Source organism: Bufo gargarizans, chromosome 3 (assembly GCF_014858855.1).
Source record: "Bufo gargarizans isolate SCDJY-AF-19 chromosome 3, ASM1485885v1, whole genome shotgun sequence".
Classification (NCBI taxonomy): domain Eukaryota; kingdom Metazoa; phylum Chordata; class Amphibia; order Anura; family Bufonidae; genus Bufo; species Bufo gargarizans.
This window is the reverse complement of record NC_058082.1, coordinates 26,925,801-26,953,112: the sequence shown is the minus strand read 5'-3', so window position 1 is coordinate 26,953,112 and position 27,312 is coordinate 26,925,801.

Genomic DNA, 27,312 nt, shown 5'->3' with positions numbered 1-27,312 from the left:
GGGGGGGGTGTACCTGCACAGACTCACTCTATCCAATCAGTGATGACATTTTCAGACTGTGCAGGGACACCCCCCAACTGGTTACCTCCCTTCTGTACCCTTACTGCAGACTGCTAGCAATTCATTCATAACTTCTAGTAGAACTAATAAAGGACTGAAATGACACAGAGCCATAAGAATAAATACTCCAGAATTGTTATTACATGTGGAATTGCTGAAGCTCTTAAAACAGGCATGTCAGGAGAGGTGAAAAGTCCCCTTTAACAGGTGCCCTCGTTATCGCAGCTACACTATCTGCTAGGGCAGGCGGCTCAGGGTCAGCACGGAGATCAGGTCAGATAGCAAAGAGTCAAATCCAGGAAACAAGCAGAGCACAGTACAGAGGAGAACAGGTGTAACAATGACACCTTTAAGGCTGGGTTCACACCTGAGCGTTTTACAGCGCGTTCCTACGCGCTGTAAAACGCTCAACAGGCAAAAACCAATGATTCCCTATGGGCAAAGTTCTCACCTGAGCGTTTTACAGCGCGTATGAACGCGCTGTAAAACGCCCTACGCCCCAAGAAGTACAGGAGCTTCTTTGGGGCGTATTGTTGTGCGTTCCTGTACATAGACCTAGCGGGAACGCACGACAATGGGCGTTTGCTTGTATACTCGCACGTATGTAAACGCCCAATAAACACGCTTGTAAACAGCGCTTATCGGGTACACTTAGGTGTGAACCCGGCCTAAAGTTAACTAGCATTCTAGAAAACCTATTGCTCAGGCACCCTCCCATAGGAGAAGGTGCCTGAAGTACCCAATGGCGACCAGCCATTGGCCAGCTCTAACTAAGGTGCACATTCTGACTCTTTAAAAGCCGGAGGGAACACATGCCCCTTCAGGCAGAGAAGGTAAGGTTTAGCCATCAAGCAGGTCTTAACCTGTGTGGAGGGTTAGAGTTACCCCAGTGGCCAGGCCGGTCAGGAAGAGGAGAAAAGCAGAAGGAGGTCCATGCTGCCAGGGACAGGTGAGAAGAGCAGCAGCAGCCATGGGACGCCGCTGTAAGAAAACTACCATATACAGTGCCGTGAAAAAGTATTCATACCCCTTAAACTTTTCCAAATTTTTTCATATTACTCTCACGAACTTAAGTGTATTTTATTGGGAATTTATGTGATAGACCAATGCAAAGTAACAAGTATGTGTGAAGTGAAAAGAAAATGATACATGGTTTTTAACATTTTTAATAAATAAAAATCTGGAAAGTGTGGCGTGCATTTGTATTCAGCCCCCCTGAGTGAATACTTTGTAGGACGACTTTTCCCTGCATTTACAGCTACAAGTCTTTTGGGGGATGTCTCTTCCAGCTTTTCATATCTAGAGCCTGACATTTTTACTCATTCTTCTATGAAAAATACTGTAGATCATGCTCAGTCAGATTGGATGGAGAGCGTCTGTGTTTTCAAGTCTTGCCACAGATTCTCAATGAAATTTAGGTCTGGACTTTGATTAGGCCATTCTAACACATGAATATGCTTTGTTCTAAACCAGGGGTGCACTGCCGCATTGTCACATCACTCTATTTCAAGGGGCCGCCAATAAACGATCGATGTTCATTGCATCGGCCTATTACACAGGCCAAGTGAATGGGGAGAAATGATCACTACCACAGTCATTCTGCCTTCATTCAGTTCTATTGATTATTGGTGGCAGATTCCTGATTACACAGGGAGATGTGCTGACGATAATTGTACATCTTTAATCCTGATAAAATATGCAAATCAGCCGACAAATAAGTGATTCCTTGTTTATCGGCTGATCAGCAGCACGATTATACAGGCCAGATATCAGAAATGAGCTTTCCTATTAAGAGTTGTTCCCAGTAATTGTCTCCAATATCGTGCTGCAGCATAGCCTCTGAAACCAAAGAGTTATACTTACCTGTTTCCTGTGGGTCCGGTCCTCCGCACTGCCCCCACTGCCTCCATCTTTTGGTCCCTGCGCTGTTTACATCTGGCAGTGCATGGCCATGGTCACATGCACCTCTCCAGCCAATAGCTAGCTTCAGTGGTGATGTGGCCACAAGCAGCATATCACTGCTGAAGCCAGTCATTGGCTGGAGAGGTGCATGTGACCATGGCAACACACTGGGACAGCGCAGACCGGAGGGGCGGGAAGCAGGTAAGAGTATGAATCTTTTGTTTCAGGAGCCATGCTGCAAGAACTTGTTAAAAATAATTTTTCCTCGGAAAAGTGGCAACATTTCCTTCCATCCTGCCTCTTATTCATAAATCAGCGCTTTCTTTCCCTGCAGAGGATGGCGCTCCCTGTGCCGTGGCCGGGTTTGGGCTGGCCCCAACGCTACGCTGGGTCCCCCGGACACTGTCGAGGCATTGAAATGTTACGAACTCACAGTCACAGATACTTTCATTGGGCTGGTTCCCTCAGATAACTGGGGCGTTCCTTGAGATGCTACGCTGGGTCCCCCGGACACCTTCGAGGTGTCCCCACGTGTTGCTGCTCTCCGGAAGGGATGGTAAGGCGTGGTGCACCCCAATGGGGAATAAGTTCAGAGAGTCAGGGTCTGCAGTAAACCAGTGCGCTTCTTTACTGGAGGAATTCAGGTACAAAACAATACAGGCGAGGCATTGGGCTGGCTTTTCCAGTCTCCTCCCTGGCAGAAGAAGGGTTTGATGCTAAGAAAAGGCCTGAGCTAGCTGTCCCTCTCTCTCTCCAGAAGGCTGGTACCCTGGTCAAAGGCTTGTGATCCAGGGTCTGTGGCAGCGTATCCCTGTCTCAGCGTCTTCTTCTGGTCACTCAGTAGTCTGGCAGAGTCTCCTCCTTGGCAGAATAAGGGTTTGATTCTGAGAAAAGGCCTGAGCTAGCTGTCCCTCTCTCTCAGAAGGCTGGCAACCTGGTCAAGGGCCCACGGTCTGTAGCTCACTAGTCCGGGTGGCTCCTTGGTCACAGGGCTAGTGACCCAGGGTCTGTGTCTCAGCATCCCCATCTCAGCGTCTTCTTTTGGTCACTCATACAGGCTGGCATGAGTCTCTCCTCCAAGCACTGTTCCCTAACTGATCTCAACTAAGCACCCAGGGACCAATGAGGGCAGTCCCAGACCAGCGATCGCTCTGATTGGCTAGTTTGTACAGACTAGCCAATCACACGATCCTAATGCCGGCTGAAAGGTTCTGATCCCCACAGTCCGTGACTGTGGGGATCAGAACCTTGTTAAATATGTAGATATACACTCACTTAAAGAATTATTAGGAACACCTGTTCTATTTCTCATTAATGCAATTATCTAGTCAACCAATCACATGGCAGTTGCTTCAATGCATGTAGGGTTGTGGTCCTGGTCAAGACAATCTCCTGAACTCCAAACTGAATGTCAGAATGGGAAATAAAGGTGGGCTACAACAGCAGAAGACCCCACCGGGTACCACTTATCTCCACTACAAATAGGAAAAAGAGGCTACAATTTGCACGAGCTCCACCAAAATTGGACTGTTGAAGACTGGAAAAATGTTGCCTGATCTGATGAGTCTCGATTTCTGTTGAGGCATTCAAATGGTAGAGTCCGAATTTGGCGTAAACAGAATGAGAACATGCCTTGTTACCACTGTGCAGGCTGGTGGTGGTGGTGTAATGGTGTGGGGGATGTTTTCTGGGCACACTTTAGGCCCCTTAGTGCCAATTGGCCATCGTTTATATGCCACGGGCTACCTGAGCATTGTTTCTGACCATGTCCATCCCTTCATGACCACCATGTACCCATCCTCTGATGGCTACTTCCAGAAGGATAATGCACCATGTCACAAAGCTCAAATCATTTCAAATTGGTTTCTTGAACATGACAATGAGTTCACTGTACTAAAATGGCCCCCACAGTCACCAGATCTCAACCCAATAGAGCATCTTTGGGATGTGGTGGAACGGGAGCTTCGTGCCCTGGATGTGCATCCCTCAAATCTCCATCAACTGCAAGATGCTATCCTATCAATATGGGCCAACATTTCTAAAGAATGCTATCAGCACCTTGTTGAATCAATGCCACGTAGAATTAAGGCAGTTCTGAAGGCAAAAGGGGGTCCAACACTGTATTAGTATGGTGTTCCTAATAATTCTTTAGGTGAGTGTATATTGTGACACAGTGAAGGGTATGGTCTGGGAAAACAGGTATTTTCCTCCCAGTGTGTGGTGCTGGGCTGATTTGCAGCTAGGTGGGGTCAAACACCGGACTGGATTTTAAATGCCGGTCCGGGTTTTGACAGCACCTAGCTGTCCTTAAAAGAACAGCTGGGCTCAGCAGTAAAGTGTGTGTGTTGGGATCTGAGGCTTGTGCAGTGCTGGAGGGCTGAGACCTGTGTTTAGGGGAAAGTGGCCCCCTAAAAGCCTGCTATGGACTGCTGGAGATAGAACTGCCAACAAGGTGATTTTTGCTATGTGGACTTTTCATTGTGTGTGAACTAACACCAAGACTGCAAAGTGACGTTTTATTTTTGCCTTATGTGTGAATAAACACGGAAGTTTGATTTAAAGGGAACCTGTCACCTCCAACAAACATCCCAAGCCGGCAGCAGTACCTAAGAGTAGCCAGCAGCATGTTTGTAACGATCATTTTCTTCCTGCAGGCAGATTAAGCAAAAGCTGTAAAAACTTTCTTCAATCCCCTGCCGTCGAGCTTCTCTAGTCAGGCTTGAAGTCACAGAGGCAGCGGCCTCCTTGCTTCAAGTCACAGTAACCACGACGCCTTCCCTGCCCCTTCGCTGTGACTGACCCGATCCCCCGCCCCCCCTCCACCATTTTTAGGATGGCCGGAGTGGTTAGCAGAGTGTCAGGATGGCCGGAGTGGTTAGCAGAAAAGTCCGACATCAGTGCTGGCACCAATGTCAGTCGTTTAGCCTCTTCCATGCCGCGGTCTATAGGGACTGCTGTATGGAAAGGGTTAAAGGGGTTGTCTGGGTTCATACCCATAATTTCACCCAGGCAGCCACCCTGATATTAACATCGGAGCATTTCATGCTCTGATGAGCTCCCTTGCCCCGCGCTGGATCGCTCAGGGCAAGGGCTCTTTTGTTTACCACCATTGGGCCTCTGCGCTTCTGTGGCAGCGTCCCGATGGTTACCATGGAAACCGTACGCCTTCACAGGCTTCCGGCTTGCCATGGTATGCCTAAGCCTGATCAGGCTAAGTGTAAAGTCACAATACACTGCAGTACACTATATAGTGTACTGCAGTGAATTATAGAGGCGCCAGACCCACTGGATAGTCAAGAACCAAGTGGTGTGGGTAAAAAAAAAAAACTATGATGGAATTTAAATTTTGCCCACCTCACTTCCCCAAAAAAGGTATTAAAAGTGATAAAAAAAAGTCACATGTACCCCAACATGGTACCAGTCAAACTGTCACCTCTTCCCACAAAAAAGGAGCACCTGCATGATATAATCGCCCAAAAAATGAAAAAAATATGGCTTTCAGAAAATGGAAACAGAAAAACTTTTTTTTTTTACAAAAATGCTTTTATTGTGTTAAAGTGAAATAAATAAAAAAAAGTATACATATTAGGTATTGCCGCGTCCGTAACAACCAGCTTTATAAAAATATCACATGACCTAACCCCTCAGTTGAACACCATAAAAAATAATAAAAACTGTTTCACCTTACATCACAAAAAGTGTAATACCAAGCGATCAAAAAGTCATATGTACCCCAAAATAGTACTAATCAAACTGTCACCTCATCCCACAACAAATAACCTACCTAAGACAATCGTCCAAAGAATTTAAAAAAAAATGGCTTTCAGAAAATGGAGACACCAAAATAAAAATAAAAAAATAGACATATTAGGTATCGCTGCATCCGTAACAACCTCCTCTATAAAAATATCACATGATCTACCCTCTATGGTGAATGCTGTAAAAAACTAAAATAAAAAATATGCCACAACAACCAATTTTTTTATCTACTTGCCCAATAAAGTGTAATATAGAATGATCAAATAATATTATGTACCGGGAATTGGGACCAATGAAAATGTCAACTCTTCCTGCAAAAAACAAGCCCCTGCATTCGGCAGAAAAATAAAAAAAATATGTCTTTCAGAAAATGGAGACAAAAGCATGATTTTTTTTCAAAAATGCTTTTTTATGTAAAAGTGAAACAAACAAACAAACAAACAAATAAAGTAGACACATTTGATATCATCGCATCCGTAACAACCTACTTTATAAAAATAGCACATGATTTAACCTGTCAGATGAACATTGTAAAAAACAAAAAATAAAAACTATGCCAGAACGGCCATTTTTGGTAACCTTGCCTAACAAAAAATGTAATATAGAGCGATTAAAAATCATATGTAACCCAGAATAGTACAAATAACACTGTCACCCTATCCCATAGTTTCCAAAATGGGGTCACTTTCTGGGAGCTTCTACTGTAGGGTGCATCAGGGGCGCTTTAAATGGGACATTTAAAGCGCCCCAGCAAAATTTGCCTTCCAAAAACCATATGACGCTCCTTTTCTTCTGCGCCCTGTCGTGTGCCCTTACAGCAGTTTAGGACCACATATCGGGTAGATGGTACCCAGGTGTAGGAATTCCAGAATGGTATAGGGGGCCTATAATGTCCCTTAATGTTGGTGCACGTGTCACAGTGCCCCAACCTCGAAACGCTGGACCCCAGGCGTTGTCGTCCGAAGCAAACCAAAGGGGGTAGGTGATAAAGGGGATGAAGAAAGAAATTGAGTCCAGACCTTGTGATAAAGTTTTTTTTTCTCTCAACATTATAAGCAATATCAGTGTATTATTTTGGTTTTGTACAATTGCAGAGTGAACAAAGGAAAGGGGTGCCTTGCAAAAATATGGGAACCTAAGTAGCTTTGACCAAAGTTTCAGACCTTTTTTTTTTTTTATTAACTTTCTTTATTATTATTTCAATATTAACAAATGGTCCAGGGAACTTTACTCCTGGCTTCAGAGGCTTCCAGCTTCTGCCTCCATATCCAGCTGAACTGAAGGTGCTCCAGCTGGCCTGGGCAAGGCACGTCCAACAGGGACATGAACCTGCTGCACACCTGAAAAATAAGGTTCCACTCTATGTACCTGTAGCTCTGCCATTTATGCTGCCACCTGCTGTTGAACCAGGCACTTTACACAGAATAAACTGTTACAGAATAGAGAATGCACATAGTAAAGAATCTGCAAAAAATCTGCATGATGACATGAGGTTAACCATAGGAAACAGCAGCAGGGTGGAAAAAGTGGTAATGCACCTCTGGGGCATTACAAGTGCTTCCTATGTAATCTACTATTTTCTACTTTTCCCAGGGACTAATTCTTCCTGTCTTTTCTTTCCAGTATGCAATGCAGTATAAATAGGCTTGTATGACGTGCTGGCCATCGAGAACATTACATTCTGATTACAGAACACTTTGTTCTCAAGCTTTATTTGAATATTTATCTCGATCCAACCATATGTTTTCTTGTGATTATAGAAATAATATTATCTGTTTCAAGACAGATGCAAAAACTAAATTTCATAATGAGGCAGCAGGCCCCCATGTAGATACAGTGTATGATTTGTTTTTATGACTACAATGCCATCTAGTGGGCAAATATCAAAATGACACGTAATACATACATTTTTAATAGAATAATAAATATGTTTCAGGGGTTTCCAGGGTTTGTCAAGGATTTGAACATGTCTACATGTTGTGTCCTATATTACAGTTCAGCTCTTTTGAAGTGAATTGGCTTGTGCAGCAATACCACACACAACCTGTGGACTAGCGTGGTGCTGTTTTTAGTGATGTTTCCTAATCCTGGAAATCCATAAGGTTGTTGGGGCCCCAAACTCCTATTGCAGCCATATATAGCAGAAGCAGCAGCACGTGCACATTGCCCCCACAGATCTAGTCTTTTGGAGTTATGAGGATGAACAATCCAAAATGCTGGGAGAGATGGATTAAAGGGTTTGTCAGTCATCAATATCAGATCTGCAGAGGGCACCCCTGACGATCAGCTGAAGTGTTGCCTTCTCTTCATTGTTTAGCTTCTTGCCACAATTGCAGCGGCGAGCAGGGGTTAATTACAACTATGGCATCCCATTCACTTCAATGGGACGCAGCTGGACGTATGAGATGTAATTACACTGCTCGCCGCTGCAGTAGCGACGACAAGCAGGTAAACAGTGAAGAGAAGGCAGCGCTCGTATGAACACTGCGGGCTCTTTAAACAGCTGATGGACTGGGGGTCCCGGGAGTCAGACCCCCACTGATCTGATATTGATGACCTTATCCCGAGGATAGGATAGCAATATAAAAAGAGCAGACAGCCCCTTTAATGCTTTATTATATATTTATATAATATAATATTTGCACCATAATTTGAGAATTTTTGATCATCTTGCCACTTTGCTAAAGTGGTCATAAAAGTTGGTATGGCTTAGTATGGGTAAGATTCGGTGTAGGGATTTCAAAATTGCTGTTCACACACATTCTCCATCCTATCGGACTGAGCATAAGCTATTTTTCAAAGAAGAATAGGCAAAAATGTCAGCCTCTAGATGTGAAAAGCTGGTAGAGACTTACCCCAAAAGACTTGCAGCGAAAAGTGGTCCTAAAAAGTATTGACTCGGGGAAGGGGCTGAATACAAATGCATGTCACACTTTCCAAATTTTAATATATAAAAAATGTGGAAAACCACGTATCATTTTCTTTCCACGTCACACATACTTGCTACTTTGTGTTGGTCTACCACATAAAATCCCAATAAAATACATTTAAGTTTGTGGGCATAACGTGAACAAATGTGGAAAAGTTCAAGGGGTGTGAATACTTTTTCAAGGCACTGTATTGCACTCTGCCCCACTAAAATCAACCCTATGTCTCTATCCATCCATATTAGCCTTCTCCACTGGACACCCGGAGATCCCTACGCCGATGCAGATTCAGTCAATTAGACATTTCTACGTCTGAAGCGTATATCCAGCAGAGGGCAGCATGACTCTTCCACAGAGAAGAAGAGTCCAGTCTCCGCACCTGAACATAGCCTGGGTTAGCAGAGGCTGGCTCACTATTGATACCATTGATCCTATTGATGGGGGGGGGGGTCAGATGACGACTCTTTGTTTTGAGGCAATTTACTGTAAGACATTCTCCAGGCAAAGGGTGACACTCTATGGGGAAAGGCATATCCAGAGGCTCCTGGGCCCCAATACAAAATACAAAATATGCCTGGCAATGTATGTGCTGTTTAATCTGAGCTGTATAAACTATTGGGGTCTTATGGGGCGAATACTAATACTAATGATTGCTTCTATTATGGAAGTGCTCATTAGTACTGGAGGATCGGGAAACGGTAAAGTTTCTGTACTCACTGCCTTCTGGTCCTCGGCCGTCAGCTGGGCTGTGACTGCGCACAATGTGACGACAGCCGCGGCAGGAAGAAGAGCGCAGGAGGTGAGGAGCGGCGGCATCCGGAGCAGGAGAGGTAAGTTGGTATTTTTTTTATTGTATCTGAGATATGGGGGCTGATCTGAGGAATGAGGGTCTGATCTATGGCTGTGGGCTGATCTGAGGCTGTGGGCTGATCTGAGGCTGTGGAATGATCTGAGGCTGGGGCTGATCTGAGGCATGGGGGGCTGATCTGAGGCATGGGGGGCTGATCTATGGCTGTGGGCTGATCTGAGGCATGGGGGGCTGATCTATGGCTGTGGGCTGATCTGAGGCATGGGGGGCTGATCTATGGCTGTGGGCTGATCTGAGGCATGGGGGCTGATCTGAGGCATGGGGGGCTGATCTATGGCTGTGGGCTGATCTGAGGCTGTGGAATGATCTGAGGCTGTGGGCTGATCTGAGGCTGTGGGCTGATCTGAGGCTGGGGACAGATCTATGGTTGTGGGCTGATCTGAGGCTGGGGCTTATCTATGGCTGGGGGCTGATCTGAGATAGGGGGGCTGATCTGAGGCTGTGGAATGATCTGAGGCTGTGGAATGATCTGAGGCTGTGGGCTGATCTGAGGCTGTGGGCTGATCTGAGGCTGTGGGCTGATCTGAGGCTGTGGGCTGATCTGAGGCTGTGGAATGATCTGAGGCTGTGGGCTGATCTGAGGCTGTGGGCTGATCTGAGGCATGGGGGGCTTATCTGAGGCTGTGGGCTGGTCTGAGGCATGGGGGGCTGATCTATGGCTGTGGGCTGATCTGAGGCATGGGGGGCTGATCTATGGCTGTGGGCTGATCTGAGGCTGGGGACAGATCTATGGTTGTGGGATGATCTGAGGCTGGGGCTGATCTGAAGCACAGGGTCTCATCTGAGGCATGGAGCCTCATCTGAGGTCTGAATGGGGGGGGGTCTTATTTATATTGGGACTCATATCTGAGGTCTGATTGGGGGTCATTGACATTGGGATCTGAGCTGAGGTCTGATTGTGGGTCTGAGGTCTTGGGGTCTTATTAACATTGAGGGTCTTATTAACATTGAGGGTCTTATTAACATTGGGTGTTTGATTGGGGCTGTGAGCTGAGGTCTGATTAACATTGGGGGTCTGATTGGTGGTCTTATCTGAAATCTTATTGTCCTCCTATAAAACCTAGGTGCCTCTTATGGGCCGGAGCATCTTATAGGGCGAAAAATATGGTAGTTCAATAGTTTTAGTGGACAGCCTCTCTGCCACTTAACTTTTTACTACTCTTGCGAAAGGCACATGCTTTTATTTCTGCTTTGTTTAGGCACCTTATGGCTCAACCTGGGCACTGTGTGCAGTACTTATATCATACACATACAGTGTGCAATATATCCTCTATTTACTGTATCTGGGTAGTGTAAGACATTATCTGGGCATTTTGCTACTATTTACCTGGGGCCCTTATCACTATTACATGGACAATGTAGAACATTATCTGGGCACTTTATCACTATTTACATGGGTGCTGCAGAACATAATTTGGGCACTCTATCACTATTTACCTAGGCTGTGTAGGATATTATCTGGGCACTTTATCACTAAAGCAGGCGTGGGAATGTATAAAATGACTTTACTCCATTTCCACCCCTCCAATGCACCGTCTGATGAAGCAGCATCCCAATGCCACGTAGTTGAAGCTTGAAAGGGTTATCTTCTCCTGGGAGTTTGGAAGGTCTCCTCTTTTTTCTGGAAGCCTCCCATTTTGGAAGAGTTGGCAAGAATGGGCATAACCCAGCACCCTAATGGCCCAGTTTGATTCTGAGTCACTAGCACGTTCTTCCATAAGCTATATGATTGCCCAGTTAACCTATAATTAAGGCACTTTTGATGACTTTGACTTTTCATTTCTAAATGAAAAAAAGGCTTAATGCTGACGAGTTTTATTATCCGGCCGTAAAGAGGACAGGCCACCTGCTGTTCTTCCTCAGACAAAGAAAAATTACGCCTGACTCTAGGCAAATCTGCTTTAAAACTAAAGCTATTTCCATCCTGTGCCGGTACTTATTGGCTCATGGATTTTGACATTTTTATATCACATATATTTTCAGAAATGCAAGTTTAATGCTGACTCCTCGACACTCAGCGTTTTCTATCTCCTGTGTTTTCTCACTTGCAAAACTAAATCCAGGTTTATGAACAGCGCCAGGATAATGCCATTAAACGAGACACGGAGAAGGGTAATATTTATACTCAGCAACGAGAAAGGAAATTAGAAAATTACATTTCTGATAAGATCATTTATTAAAAGGAAGAAAGGCAAATCAAGAAAATGTCATTTAGTATTTCAAAGTGGTTTCATATTCCATTAATACAGCCTGTGGATAGGGGATAAGTGTCTGATGGGGGTTGACCGCTTGGCCCCCGTCGATCACAATAACGGGGACTATACTTCCTAGTTTCCATGGAACAGCGGTCACATGTGCGCGGTCCCTCCATTTAGCTCACAGGTGTCCATTTTCCTCATTGGTGGGGTCCCCAGCAGTCGAACCCTGCCTGATCAGACGCTTATCCTGTAAGTAGGGGACACGTCTTAATGTTACAACCTATTTAAGGGTTTCTAAATATTTATATTTTATATACATTTTTTAAAAGGATTGTCCAGGAAAATAACTGAGCCTTATGGTATATAAGGCTCAGACTGGCCACCAGAGTACCAGAGGGTTCACCCTGGTCACAGCTCTGATACAGTAATGGTCTCCAGGTCCAGCAGAAGACAAACTCATTTGGAGATTACTTTGTAGCCAGTTTCTTGTCACAATTAAATGATTAGATCTTATTGATGATATGTCCTGTGTATGATAACTGCAAGGATCTCAATGCAATTATAAGTGGACATCACATGTTCTGTATAGAGGGAGGGTGGTCGGAGGTCCTCATAATCCTCTCCCCTGCTGGACCCAAGGAACCCTGGTCCAACATAGTGACATACAGTACTACAAGATCAACTGTACGCATGAAAGTCATTCGTTTTCTCTGCCGCTCACTGTTGTATTGTCTATACTGTATACCATATGTGCAGTGTCTTCATGTGGTAGCAGCCTCTGCTGTATGATTGACAGCTCTGCTCTAAGCTTTTGTTTTACTAGAAGTACTCTTAAAGGGGTTGTCTGGTGTCAGTAAGAAACCAGACAACACTAGGGATTGTACCCCAGAGCGGGCACTACCATTCCTACACCCTGCTACTGTCTCTAATGGCTAACCACCAATGTCATCTGTGTATTTATTCCAGGCCCTCCTCTACTGTGCATTAAAAGTATGGCTATGAAACTGTTATGTTCATGTACTATGCCTGATTCACCAGCAGGTGGCAGTGTATCTGGCAGAGAGATCTTTAGATAGAATGCAACTTACCATTCCATTCTCCCCCTTTTGGGTAGAGGTGGGCTAGTCCTTCCTACCAAGGAAAGGCTTGCAAGTTATAGTCAGTTTACATTCAATAGTGGAGCTTAGAAAGATGGAGCAGTGAGGGGAATGGCCCCCCCTTCTGCAGCAAGAGTCTCCCAAGGGAAGCAGCTCATAGAGCACCATGACTCCTTACAGTTTAATAGACTGAGTATCACGAGGGGGTCAACAGTCAAAGGCACCCTGCTCAAAAGGTACCAGAACGGTCAGCAAGTCCAGCTATCAGACTGAAGCCTGAGTTTAGCACAGCAGAGAGAGAAAGGAGAGTATTCAAGTTTCCCTGCCAGTGTAACCCAAAACCTGCTGGAACCAAGAGAAAGACCGAATATTGTCTGGAAGCAAGTTCAACTATCGCTCTCCCCTTTATTGCTGCGGAGCCTAACCCTGGGGAGGGACGGTATCCAGGTAGGAGCACCCTGACACACACAAAACGAATAGGGCCGCATCACAACTCGGCATGCTTAAAAACCTGGGACACAAGCGGCCCTGGGGGCGGCATGTTGCAGATCCAGTGCCACTGCTTTGGTTCTCTCGTCCGGGCTTTGTTTACATGGCTGCAGCAGTTAACCAGTCACTAGCCTCTTCGGTGCACTACGGAGGACAGTGATTGACTGCAGCGGTGAAACACTTTAACACAGCATGTTCACAAGTGACTATGGGGCCATTAAGGTATACTGAAAAACCTATTCCAGGATGATCACCTTTCAGAACATAAAAATATTTATTCAGGTCTCCTTTATGCACTGGATAGAATAATAAACACAGTGATGTCACAGTACAGAGATAATAAACACAGTGATGTCACAGTACAGAGATAATACACACAGTGATGTCACAGTACAGGGATAATAAACACAGTGATGTCACAGTACAGAGATAATAAACACAGTGATGTCACAGTACAGGGATAACAAACACAGTGATGTCACAGTACAGGGATAATAAACACAGCGATGTCACAGTACAGGGATAATACACACAGGGATGTCACAGTACAGGGATAATAAACACAGCGATGTCACAGTACAGGGATAATACACACAGTGATGTCACAGTACAGAGATAATAAACACAGTGATGTAACAGTACAGGGATAATAAACACAGTGATGTCACAGTACAGGGATAACAAACACAGTGATGTCACAGTACAGGGATAATAAACACAGTGATGTCACAGTACAGGGATAATAAGCACATTGATGTCACAGTACTGGCATAATAAATACAGTGATGTCACAGTACAGAGATAATAAACACAGTGATGTCACAGTACAGAGATAATAAATACAGTGATGTCAGAGAATAGGGATAATAAATACACTGATGTCACAGAACAGCCATATTCAACATAGTGATGTCACAGTACAGGGATAATAAGCACAGTGATGTCACAGTACAGGGATAATAAATACAGTGATGTCACAGAACAGCCATATTCAACATAGTGATGTCACAGTACAGGGATAATAAGCACAGTGATGTCACAGTACAGGGATAATAAACACAGTGATGTCACAGTACAGGGATAATAAACATAGTGATGCCACAGTACATGGATAATAAACACAGGGATGTCACAGTACATGGATAATAAACACAGTGATGTCACAGTACATGGATAATAAACACAGTGATGTCACAGTACAGGGATAATAAACACACTGATGTCACAGAACAGCCATATTCAACACAGTGATGCCACAGTACATGGATAATAAACACAGTGATGCCACAGTACATGGATAATAAACACAGTGATGTCACAGTACATGGATAATAAACACAGTGATGTCACAGTACATGGATAATAAACACAGTGATGTCACAGTACAGGGATAATAAACACAGTGATGCCACAGTACATGGATAATAAACACAGTGATGTCACAGTACATGGATAATAAACACAGGGATGTCACAGTACAGGGATAATAAACACAGCGATGTCACAGTACAGGGATAATAAACACAGGGATGTCACAGAAAAAAAATCACCATCTACACTATAACGTTTTACCAAAGAAAAAAAAATAGAATGATGTTACATGCAGCCATTATGGGTTGGTTTCCCAGTACAGGTGTTTTGCACTGATGTCACAGCACAGGAATAATGCAAAATGTAATGTTGCAGTGATGAGATGATGGCGATGCACATAGCTGGGCTAACCATGGTGCCCCACAGTAAGATTTAGGCCTCATGCACCCGGCCGTTCGGTCCCCAATTAGGAAGGTGCAGTAAGGAGCGGAGGCACAGAACCCCACTGAAGCACTACAGAATACTTCTGTGGAGTTTCTCGCCGTGCTTCCGCACCGCAAAAATAGAACTTGTTCTATTTTATTGCGGCGCAGATGGATCACGGACCCATTCAAGTTGAATAGGTCTGGATCCGTCTGCAGCAGCCACACGGATGTTGCCCATGCATTGTGGACTGCAAATTGCGGTCCCCAATGCACGGAACGGGTGGGTAACGGCCGTGTTCAGTAGGCCGTAGGGTGAGACCACATTCAGTTTTCCAGACTCCCAGCCCAACTGCACCACACAAGAAGCGGGATGCCTATAAATTAGCACAAAAGAAGGTGCATGTGTAATACCCCGGAGTGGTATTATTATTTCTGCACTCCACTACTGTATCTAATGGTTAACATAAATGTCATCTGTGTATTTATTTCCAGGTCCTTACACTGTACATTGATATTATTGTTATGCAACTGTTTTGTACATGTAATATGCCTGGTTCACCAGCAGGTGGCGGTGTATATCTAGCAGAGAGAGAGAGATCTCTAGACATAATCGAGCTCACCATTCCATTCTCCCCTCTTTGGGCAGAAGTGGGCCAGTCCTGCTTCCTACCAGAGGGAGGGGTTGAAGTTCTAGTTTAGAGCAGTTTAAGCCTGGGCACCATTAGAGCCAGACATGCCTAACAGGTATCAGCCAGTGCAGTCTAAGTTAAGCTTGCGATGGAGGCAGATGTGTGGAAGATGTAGTAGCAAGGGGAAAAAGCTCTCTGGCTGCGGCAGGAATCTTTCCAGAGGAAAGTAGCTCATAGAGCACCATGACTCCTTACTAATTTACTTACTGAGTGTCAGGAGGGGGACAACAGCCAAAGGCACCCCAATCCAGGAATATCAGAACCGACCAAAAGTCCATTAACCAGACCCAAGCCGAGTTTAGCACAGCATAGAGAGAGAAATCAGAGTTATCAAGTTTGCCTGCCAGTTTATGCCAAAGCCTGCTGGAACCAAGAGAGCCTAAATATTGTCTGGATAAAAGTAAAGCCATCTCCACCATTACTCATTCCCTTTATTGCTTCATTGCCTAACTCTGGGGAGCGACAGTATCCAGATAGGAGCACAATGACACACACAGAGACTATTAAGGGCCTCACCACACCAATCGGCATTCCTATAGACCTGGGACACGATCGGCCCTGGGGGACGGCATGTCACACATGTGTATATTTATTATTATATCAAATTCACAAATGTCAGACTAGCCCTCCCCCCCCCCAAAAAAAACTTTTAGAAATGTGGCCTTCTTTGTTCCTATTCTGTTTAGCAGAATATGTGAATGACCACACTATATATTTCTACCACTTGGGGGTGCGGTACAATATCGTACTTTACATTCCTGAATACAAGTACAGTACTGTAATAGCTCTTGGATAGTGTTGAGCGAAGCATTTGAAGTGGAATTCGGTCCGAAAACTTCGATTAGAAACAAATCCAAATTTTCTTGTACTTCGTGGTAACGAATCAGGATTTCCTAAAATGTCAGCTACAAGTGTTAGAAAGTGAAACTAAGTGTAGAGGAGACAAGCCTGGGAACGCAAGATCACACATAATGCCGTGTAGACAGCCAATCCGCAGGTAGCCATCCCCAGTGATGTCACAGCCCTAAAAAACCCTTATCCCGCGCGGTCTCCGCCATTGTCCTGTGAGCTGAGCATAGGGAGAGACGTGGCAGGAGCTCATGCACTAGGGACAGTGTTGCTGAAAATGATTTATTAGATTAATATTGGAGAGGGAGAGTGCAGGGAGATCGTAAGGAGACTGCACCGAGACTGCAGGGAGACAGTAGGGAGAGTGCAGGGGGAGTACAGGGAGAAGGCAGGGAGACATATGCTACGCTAATTTTATTTACTTATTCCTACATCAGCTGTAAACTAAAATATGCAATTTAATACCAATAAGATGGAAGACTTTATTATTTCGATGCCAGCGTGCCAACCAATACCATCTAGTCTGCATCCCTTAGGGGGGCCAGATCTTAAAAGGGAATGTGTCATCAGAAAATGACCTGCTGTTTAAATAACTTTTTTATGTTTAGCACATTTTTAAATAATTTTAGTTGATGTTATTTTTTATTTTGCACGTCACTTTTTATATTTAAACTAAAATCCAAAATCCTGCACTAGCCACTATGTCTAATAATTTGCGCCACTTCTTGGTTTGTACAGATCACTTTACTGAAGTTAAATTTAACTCATTCTAATCCTGCCTGTGGTTATATCAGATAAGACAGGATCCTCCATTTTTTTTTCCTTCATCTTTTGCTGGTTTTACTTCTTCCAAATCATTCTTCAAAGTCTCCATGTCCTAGAAAAATACGCAAGATTCAGAGAGAGGAGGAGCAGGATGTTCCTGATATATTTTCATCGATATTAGATGATGTGGAAAAGGAGGAAAAGCAGACGGCAGAAGAAGGGCTCCCACCTGTAGGGCAGGAGAGCGCGGGGGTTGGAGAAGTGGGTATGCCAGATTAATATTATGTGCCCCAATTCAGTCCCCCCATCTAACCAGCCAGACCCTATACCAGCAACAGCCCCTATTTAAAGGTGCATTAAAGGTGCTGTGCGGCCATTAACAACAAAGATGGACTATACAGTGCTTTCTTCATTATTAAATGAAAGGCAGCTGCGGGCTAATTGGCCACGGGGGTTCTTCTCCTCAGCATGTCCGCAACCTTCCCACAGCACGGCTGCTCCATGTGGCCATACCATAAGTGAGAGTGGCTTGGATATATCTGATTTATATCGATTTGCGACAAATTAATTCGGGACAAATTGACGTCCTTGGAAAACTTCAACAAAGCTGCCGAATCGAATGTTTCAAAACTTTGCTCATCTCTACTCTTGGATATGGCTTTTTTCTACAGCACATCGTATGGTCAGGCATGGTATTACAAGTAAAACATGGTATGATGATCATCCACATGTACATATGTAGTTTATTAAGTAAAAAGACACAGTTGACTATACTGTAACCTTTATAGTGTGGCAAACATTGCACAGTATCTTCACAAAGCCAGTGAAGTCATCTGGAAAGAGAAATTGAAAAGAAAACTGACTATACATTGGGGAATACCACACGATACTGTGCCAAAGTGTCCGCTCCACCCTGTTTTGTAAGTTGTGTCTATGGTAACTGTAGTCACCTAATCCTCTAATCACCGAGCAGGAGGCTCCGATGCACAGGAATATTCCTGACAGCTGCTGTTTCTGACTTATTTTTGCAGGTATGGATTAAATAAAATAAATGCAGGAATCTAAAGACTCTGTAGGATAGGATCGCACATATAAGAAGATGCCGACGTGCACTTCCATCTATTTCTACAGCTTAAATCAGAAAATTTACTATCACAGGATATTTAACTTTTTTAATAGCTGGTTAGAATGATGGCATTAGTAGTAGTATTATGCTGGATAAATGGCAGATTATGATATATATGATTGTTTACTTACTTATACTCTGATACCCTAGTCTTAAAGGGGTATTCCAGCCACAAGCATTTATCACTGGCGCACTGGATAGGTGATGTTAGATCAGTCAGAGTCTGACCTCTGGAACCAGTCTCAGTCTGAATTTCTTTGGGTCCACCAGAGCTCCTCTGGTATTCTGGTGGACCAGTCCGACCCTGTCTGGGACCCTATCAATCGCTAGGTCCAGCTCCCTTGCATTATCCCACCCAACCACACAATCGGGCAAGGACTTAAAGGTGTTGTCCTCAGGGTCTGACACCCAGCACCCTCACCAATAAGTTGTTTCGGGCATCTGTATTCATTGTACAAAGAGGAAGTAGAAGGTTTGTTGCACTGTGTAGTTTCATACAACGGCGTACTGCTTCACTTGACTAGGAGCGGAGCTGCATTCCCCGGCCACTACTTAGTGTATGGATCTGTTTGTTTCCAGTCTATTGCATTGTATAGTTTTCGCTCCGCACGACGGCTGCAAGAAAAAGCAGATTAATGGGGGTGCTGGGGGTCGGACCCCCACTGATCTCATATTGATGACCTATACTGAGGATAGGTCATTAATGGAGTGAATGGAGCGGCAGTCAAGCATACCTGAGCTCCATTCAAACTCTATAGAAACAGCAGAGCTTTGCACTAGGTGGAGGGCGGGATTCCTGTTGGTTAGATCCCCACCAATTATTTTTCTAAAAATATTTTAAAAAATATAATGATCAATATAAATAATATATTCATATTAATTTATATACAGTAATTCTTCATATTATTCAGTCCTTGCTAGTGATGATCAAGCATGCTCGGCCGAACACTTGTTTGGCTCGAGCATCTCAATGCTCAGCACATGGCGGTACTCAGCTGAGTACCGCATATGCTCGAGTTCCATGCTCGAGTCTCCTCCCCGCACATTTCTTGGCTGCTATACATGTGCAGGTAAGTACTGCCCTCACTGTAATGCCAGTAGCCATGTTGGCTACTGGCATTACAGTGATTGGCTGGCCGGAACGCGTCATCGGGTGCTATATAGCACCTGATGACACATGTTCGGCTCATTCGTAGTCAGGGAGAGCTGAGCATAGGAAGGGACAGAGAGTGTAGGGAGTGTAATTGAATATTTTTTTTTTGTACAAAAACGTTTCAGAGACCCAAAAGTCCTTGTAAGGACTATTGTGTTACAGCGGCAATATACACTGCCTGTCCAAAAAAAAAAGTCGCCACGAAAAAAAAAAAGGTCACACACTCTAATATTTAGTTGGACCGCCTTTAGCTTTGATTCCGGCACGCATTCGCTGTGGCATTGTTTTGATAAGCTTTTGCAATGTCACAAGATTTATTTCCATCCAGTGTTGCATTCATTTTTTACCAAGATCTTGCATTGATGATGGTGGAGTCTGACTGCTGCGCAAAGCCTTCTCCAGCACATCCCAAAGATTCTCAATAGGGTTAAGGTCTGGACTGTGTGGTGGCCAATCCATGTGTGAAAATGATGTCTCATGCTCCCTGAACCACTCTTTCACAATTTGAGCCCGATGAATCCTGGCATTGTCATCTTGGAATATGCCCGTGCCATCAGGGAAGAAAAATCCATTGATGGAATAACCTGGTCATTCAGTATGTTCAGGTAGTCGCTGACCTCATTCTTGGAGCACATACTGTTGCTGAACCTAGACCTGACCAACTGCAGCAACCCCAGATCATAGCACTGCCCCCACAGGCTTGTACAGTAGGCACTAGGCATGATGGGGGCATCACTACATCTGGCTCTCTTCTTACCCTGATGCGCCCATCACTCTGGAACAGGGTAAATCTGGACTCCTCAGACCACATGACCTTCTTCCATTGCTCCAGAGTCCAATCTTTATGCTCCCTAGCAAATGTAAGCCTTTTTTTCTGGTTTGCCTCACTGATTAGTGGTTTCTTACGGCTACACGGCTGTTCAGTCCCAATCCCTTGAGTTCCCTTCGCATTGTGCGTGTGGAAATGCTCTTACTTTCACTATTAAACATAGCCCTGAGTTCTACTGTTGCTTTTCTTCGATTTGATTTCACCAAACGTTTAAGTGATCGCCGATCACAATCATTCAGGATTTTTTCCCGCCACATTTCTTCCTCTAATACAATGGGTCCCCACTATCCTTCCAGTTTTTAATAATGCGTTGGACAGTTCTTAACCCAATTTTAGTAGTTTCTGCAATCTCCTTAGATGTTTTCTCTGCTTGATGCATGCCAATGATTTGACCCTTCTCAAACAGACTAACATCTTTTCCACAACCATGAGATGTCTTTCAACATGGTTGTTTAAGAAATGAGAAGCAACTTATTGCACCAGTTGGGGTTAAATAACTTATTGCCCGCTGAAAGATAATCGCCCATGCAGTAATTATCCAATAGGAGGCTCATAACTATTTGCTTAGTTAAATCCAGGTGGCGACTCATTTTTTTGGGACAGGCAGTGTATGTTTGTAGTGCAACCTGCGCTAAATTGCTCAGTGTTAGGGAGAGCTGTGCATAGGGAGGGACAGATAGTGTAGGGAGTGTAATAGGAAGATTATTATACCAAAAACTTTTCAGAGACCCAAAAGTCCTTTTAAGGAATATTGTGTGTGACAGTAGCAATATTCATTTTTAGCGCATTCCTGCGCTAAATACCGTGTAATAGGCCACTGCAGACAGTTAAATTATCTGCACCACATCTCCTGTTTAAAATGTGCGCATACCTAAAATATCAGTGACATCCATTTTTCCGTAGACGGTGTCCGCTGCGCACAGTTACACTTTCCGTGCTACATCTCCTGTTTAAAGCGTGCGCATCCCTAAAAAATCAGTGACATCCATTTTTTCGTAGACGGTGTCCGCTGCGGACAGTTAAATTATCCGTGCCACATCTCCTTTTTAAAGTGTGCGCATCCCTAAAATATCAGTGACATCCAGTGCACTTTTTCCATAGACGGTGTCCGCTGCAGACAGTTATATTATCTGCGCCACATCTCCTGTTTAAATTGTGCACATCCCTAAAATATCAGTGACATCCAGTGCACTTTTTCCATAGAAGTGTCCGCTGTGGAAAGTTAAATTATCTGCGCCACATCTCCTGTTTAAAGTGTGAGCATCCCTAAAATATCAGTGACATCCAGTGTAATTTTTCCGTAGACAATGTCTTTATGCGGACAGTTAAATTATCCGCGCCACATCTCCTGTTTAAAGTGTGCGCATCCCTAAAATATCAGTGACATCCAGTGTACCTTTTTCTGTAGACACTGCGAACAGTGACATTCCCTGTGGTACCTGTCCTGTATAATGTTTCCTAATCAGAAATACCTTTGTAAATTTTTTAGCGCATACTGTACGCTACTGTACATGTGACATACTTTCAAGCATATATCACATTTGAAATGAAGAAGGCGAGCAGTAAGGGACGGGGAAGTGGCCATTATGCTGATGGTGCATGCAGAGGCCGTGGCCCTCCGGGCGGAGAAACTGTGCCTGCTGCTAGAGCACAAGAAAAACAATCATCCACGATACCTAGCTTCATGTCCCAGTTTGCAGGACACCACTCTTGAAGTCAGACCAGTGCGACCAGTTGGTTGATTGGATTGCAGCAGATAATGCTTCCAGTCGGTTAAGCACCACCCTGTCTTCCACTAAGTCCAGTCCCAGTAGCCAGGAGTCTGGTCAACACAATCCTCACCCTGATCCTCCTTCCTCCCACCATGTACAGTCTGGCCAAACAAGTGATCCCAGACTCGGCTATTCCGAGGACCTCTTTTAATCGCCATTACTTGATTTGGCCCTGTTGCCAAGCATGCTTGAAGAGAGACATGCGATCTTGTGCCTTGATTCCCAACCTCTTGAGCATCTACAATCACAAAAACATGATGGTGGGGAACAGCAATTAGTGTTTAATGAGGTGGATGATGATGAGACACAGTTGTCAATGAGTCAACCGCAATTACTGTCTCAAGAGGTTGATGAAGAGGATGAGACACAGTTGTCAATAACTGAGGTTGTGGTTAGGTCAACAAATCAGGAGGATGATCAGAGTGAGGAAGTAGAAGAGGAGGCTGTGGACGATGAGGTCACTGACTGACCAGGGAAGGTGGAAAGCCGAGCTAGGACAGCAGTACAGAGGGGGAGAGATCTGCAGCACTGCAACAGGCTGGAAGAGGCAGTGGGGTGCCAAAAGGGAGAAGGCAGGCCACACCAAACAGGCCAAAACCTACCCCAATTTGTTTGAGCTACTGGTGAAGGTGCGCCGCCTGTGTGCACAATTCCGCAAGTCATCGACAGCTTCAGCCGGTCTGTCAACGCTGCAGCAGCGTTGAAATTGCCAGCTCACCGGCTGTTGTGCGACGTGAGCACACGCTGGTACTCCGCGTTCCACATGTTGGCCACGCTTTGCGAGCAGAAGAGGGCAGTAGTGTAATACCAGCTGCAACATGGTCGTCGCCTTTTCAGTCAGCTTCCGCTATTCACAAGCGAGGAGTGGGCATGGATGTCTGACCTCTGTGAGGTTTTAAGAAACTTTGAGAAGGGAAAAATTTTGGAAGATGGTGAAGGAGTACATAGCAGACTGTATATCGGTAAGCAGAAGAAATATGCAGCGGCACTCACCGGTGTGCGATCAAACAGCTTTATTCAGCCACAATCAGGCAGGGGGCGGACAAGTCAAACACGCAATAACAGCGGCGGCCGTTTCGCGCTATCTGCGCTTCATCAGGCTGTGCTTCAATGCACGTTTGTATCCGCACTTCCTTTAACCTCTGGTGCAGGCCGACGTCATACAAATAGACGAATCAGGCTGCATCTAGGCAAAAGGGGTTGCGTTCAACAACTACAAACATAGAAGGTGCAACATATTTGCAACAAATCAGCAAGAAATCAGAGACAAACATACAAATATATAAGACACATATGAATAGGTAAAATCAGGGGGATTTGATTACAGGAATGGGCTGAGGTCATTTCTGTCATTCAATCCAAGTTCTCCTAATGCTTGTGTACGCAGGATCCACAGGGCTTCCCTCTGCAGGAGGAGGCGGTGTCTATCCCCTCCCTGCAGAGGAACAGGTACTATTTCTAATCCAGAAAATGAAATGCAACTGGCGTCCCCATTGTGGACTTCTTTGACATGTTGGATGAATCTAGGGCACCCCTTTCCTGTTCTTACTGAATTCAGGTGTTCCCTAAACCTTTCAAACAGGCACCTGATGGTCTTACCGATATAAAATCGTCCGCAGGGGCACAATAGCAGATACACTACATATGTGCTCCTGCAATTAATAAAGGTGTTCACTTTGTGTTGGATACCTGCAAATCCAATACATTTTTTCAGGGAGTTATAATTGCAAAACGAGCAGTTGCCACACTTGAAATTCCCTTTAGGTAAATTGCTATTAAGCCAATTCTCATTCCTACTGGGCTTAAACCTACTTCTGACTAATCTGTCTTTTACGGTGTGTGCCCTTCTAAAAGAAATCAGTGGTTTCTGTTCAGTGAGTTCATGCAGGCTTGCATCTCTCCTCAATACGTCCCAATTTTTAAAAATAACGGAGCGAATGCGCTCTGCCATGGGGCTGTATTTAAATGAAAATGCAAACCTCATGGAATCTGTGTCCCCCTGTTTATTTCTATAGTTAACCCTCCTGAGTAAACTATCCTGGGAGAAATCCTTTTCAATCTTCCTCATGTCCTCCTCCAATGGTCCTTCAGGGTACCCTCTCTCCATTAGACGCTTTTTTAGATCTTCTGCCTGCCTACAGTAACTGCTATTTTTACTATTAATGCGCCTTAATCTGACAAATTGTCCGTATGGTACAGCTCTATTGACGCTGGGCGGATGGAAGCTGTCATGGCGGAGCAAGGAGTTGGTCGCCGTGGGTCAGCATCCTCAATGATCCCTCAGTGCCTTACAACTACTGGGTGTCCAAGCTGGACACGTAGCACGAACTGGCGCTCTACGCCTTGGAGGTGCTGGCCTGCCCTGCCGCCAGTGTTTTGTCTGACGAGTATTCAGTGCTGTTGGTGGCATTATAACAGCTAAGCGTATCCGCCTGTCAACCGAAAGTGCTGACAGGTTAACTCTTATAAAAATGAACAAGGCCTGGATTGACCATGACTTCTCGACTCCACCAGAGGAAAGCTGATGAACATAAAGGCATTTTAAATGTGTTGTTTATAATGTACTGAATACACTGCATTCCCATGCACCTCTTCCACCACAAACAAGGGTATATGATTGAATCTTCCTTTTCTCATCCTCCTTCTCCTCTACCATCATATCAACACATGCTTATTAGTTGCATATAATGCCCTCGCATATATGCCCTTCGCATATAATGTTTTACAGGGTCAGCACAGCTGCAGGCCCTCGCATAAAATTTTTTAAAGGGTCAGCTCACCAGCAGGCCTCGCCTATAATTTTTTAGAGGGTCAGCTCACTAGCAGGCCCGCATCTCAAATCTTTTACAGGGTCAGATCACCTGAAGGCCCTCGCTTATAATGTTTTAGAGGGTCAGCTCACCTGCAGGCCCTCACCTACAACCTTTTAGAGGGTCATCTCACCAGCAGACCTGCACCTAAAATCTTTTACAGGGTCAGCTCACCAGCAGGCCCGCACCTAAAATCTTTTACAGGGTCAGCTCACCAGCAGGCCCTCGCATATAATTTTTTACAGGGTCAGCTCACCAGCAGGCCCTCGCATATAATTTTTTACAGGGTCAGCTCACCAGCAGGCCTTCACCTACAATCTTTTACAGGGTCAGTTCACCAGGAGGCCCACACCTAAAATCTTTTACAGGGTCAGCTCACCTGCAGGCCCGCACCTAAAATCTTTTACAGGGTCAGCTCACCCTGGGGTGGCCACCAGCTTCTCTTAGCAGACACCAGCGGCTCATGTCTAGAACCGGCAGTAATGCTGATCGCGGACATTTAACCCCTCAGATGCCGTGGTCAATCCTGACCACGGCATCTGAGCGCGCTGAAACCGAAAGTGCGCACTTTTGGCTGTGCTCCGGCTCCCCCGTTTGGCGATCGGAGGAGCCAGAGCATGTATGCAGCAGCCCATGTCTTTTAGAATGACACGAGGCTGCTGCATAGTATTTCCTATGGAGCCCTTGCCTGTAATAGGGCTCCATAGGAAACTAGTAAAATGATCATAGATTCCAATGCAAGTGCATTGGAGTCTATGATAATAGCAATTTAATGATTGCATGTCATAGTTCCCTATGGGAACTATAAGAAAGTGTAAAAAAATAAATAAAAAGTTTGAACAAAATTAATAAAAAAAACAAAAATTCTAATCACTCCCCTTTTCCCAAAATAAAAATAAAAGAACTAAAAAAATACACATCATTAATGTCGCAATGTGCGAAAACGCCCATAGTATAAAAATATTAAAATATATTCCCCATACAGCTTTATTTTCTACAAAAAAATTTCAGAAAAAGTGATCGAAAAGTCATACACACCCCAGAATGATATGAATGAAAAGTTCAGATTGCCCCGCAAAAAATGAGCCCCCATACAGCTCCGTACACATAATTACAAAAAAGCTATAGGGGTCAAAATATGGAGACAAAAAAATAAAACAGTTTTTTTTCCCACTTTTTAATCAAAACACAAGAAAAACTATACATATAAGGTATCACCGGATTCATACTGACCTGTAGGATAAAAGTAACTGGTCAGTTTTATCGCACATCGAACGTCGTAAATAAAAAACCCATAAAACTGTGGTTGAATTTTTTATTTTATTTTTGCAATTTCACCCCATTTGAATTTTTTTTCTCGCTTCCCACTACATCATATGCAATATTAAATGGTGGCGCTGGAAAGTACAACTTGTCCCACAAAAAACAAGCCCTCATATGGCTATGTGAACAGAAAAATAAAGCAGTTATAGCTTTGGGACTGGTGCAAGGCAGGATGTGTGGAGTTCAATAACCAATCTATGGTGTAGGAGTCAGGAAACCAGGCCAAAGAAAGCCAAATAATTAACTTATAACTTACTACTACTCAAGTGCAAAATGGGAGTTCTAGTATGTACTGTATATCCAATTATAGGAGACACAGTTCCAACAGTACATGTCAAAAGATTTGGATTGCCCAATGAACAAGCTTGTTCATCAGGTAAATGACGGCAGTGTTCCTACAAACGTCAAACCAATGCTGATGCTTGGGGACGTGGGACTTGCAGAGCCGTAGAGGCAGCGATGGAGCCAGAGCCCAGCAGTGAGGATCAAGAAAGTATTATTATCACTGCAGGTCCTGGCACGCCGTGGGGTCTTTATAAAAGGTCATAAAGGTGAACAGCCCCTTTAAGTTCCTCCATATGCCGTTTCATGCAAATAGGATCCGCAATTACGGCACCGCCTTAGTTTATCAGCACTTTTCTGAGACTTTTTGCAGTCCAGGTCATGGGGAAGCTGCAGCTTCTTCTCTCAGCCTACAGTAGGGTCAACTTGTTTGTCTGCCTATATCTAACCCTAGTGTTCTCCAGAGAACCCTGTGGAATCTGTCATATAATTATAAGCAGGGCTCACCACTCATCGTCACTGGGCTCCCTCTTTGATGCAACATTTGAGATGTAATATTATTATTTCTCTAATTTGTAAATGCACTACCCCATTACAGTTCAATTTGACAAAAGTGACTATGAGCCTATTACGTCTTCAATGCCAGACCACCATTATATACTGGTTTATATCTTTCAT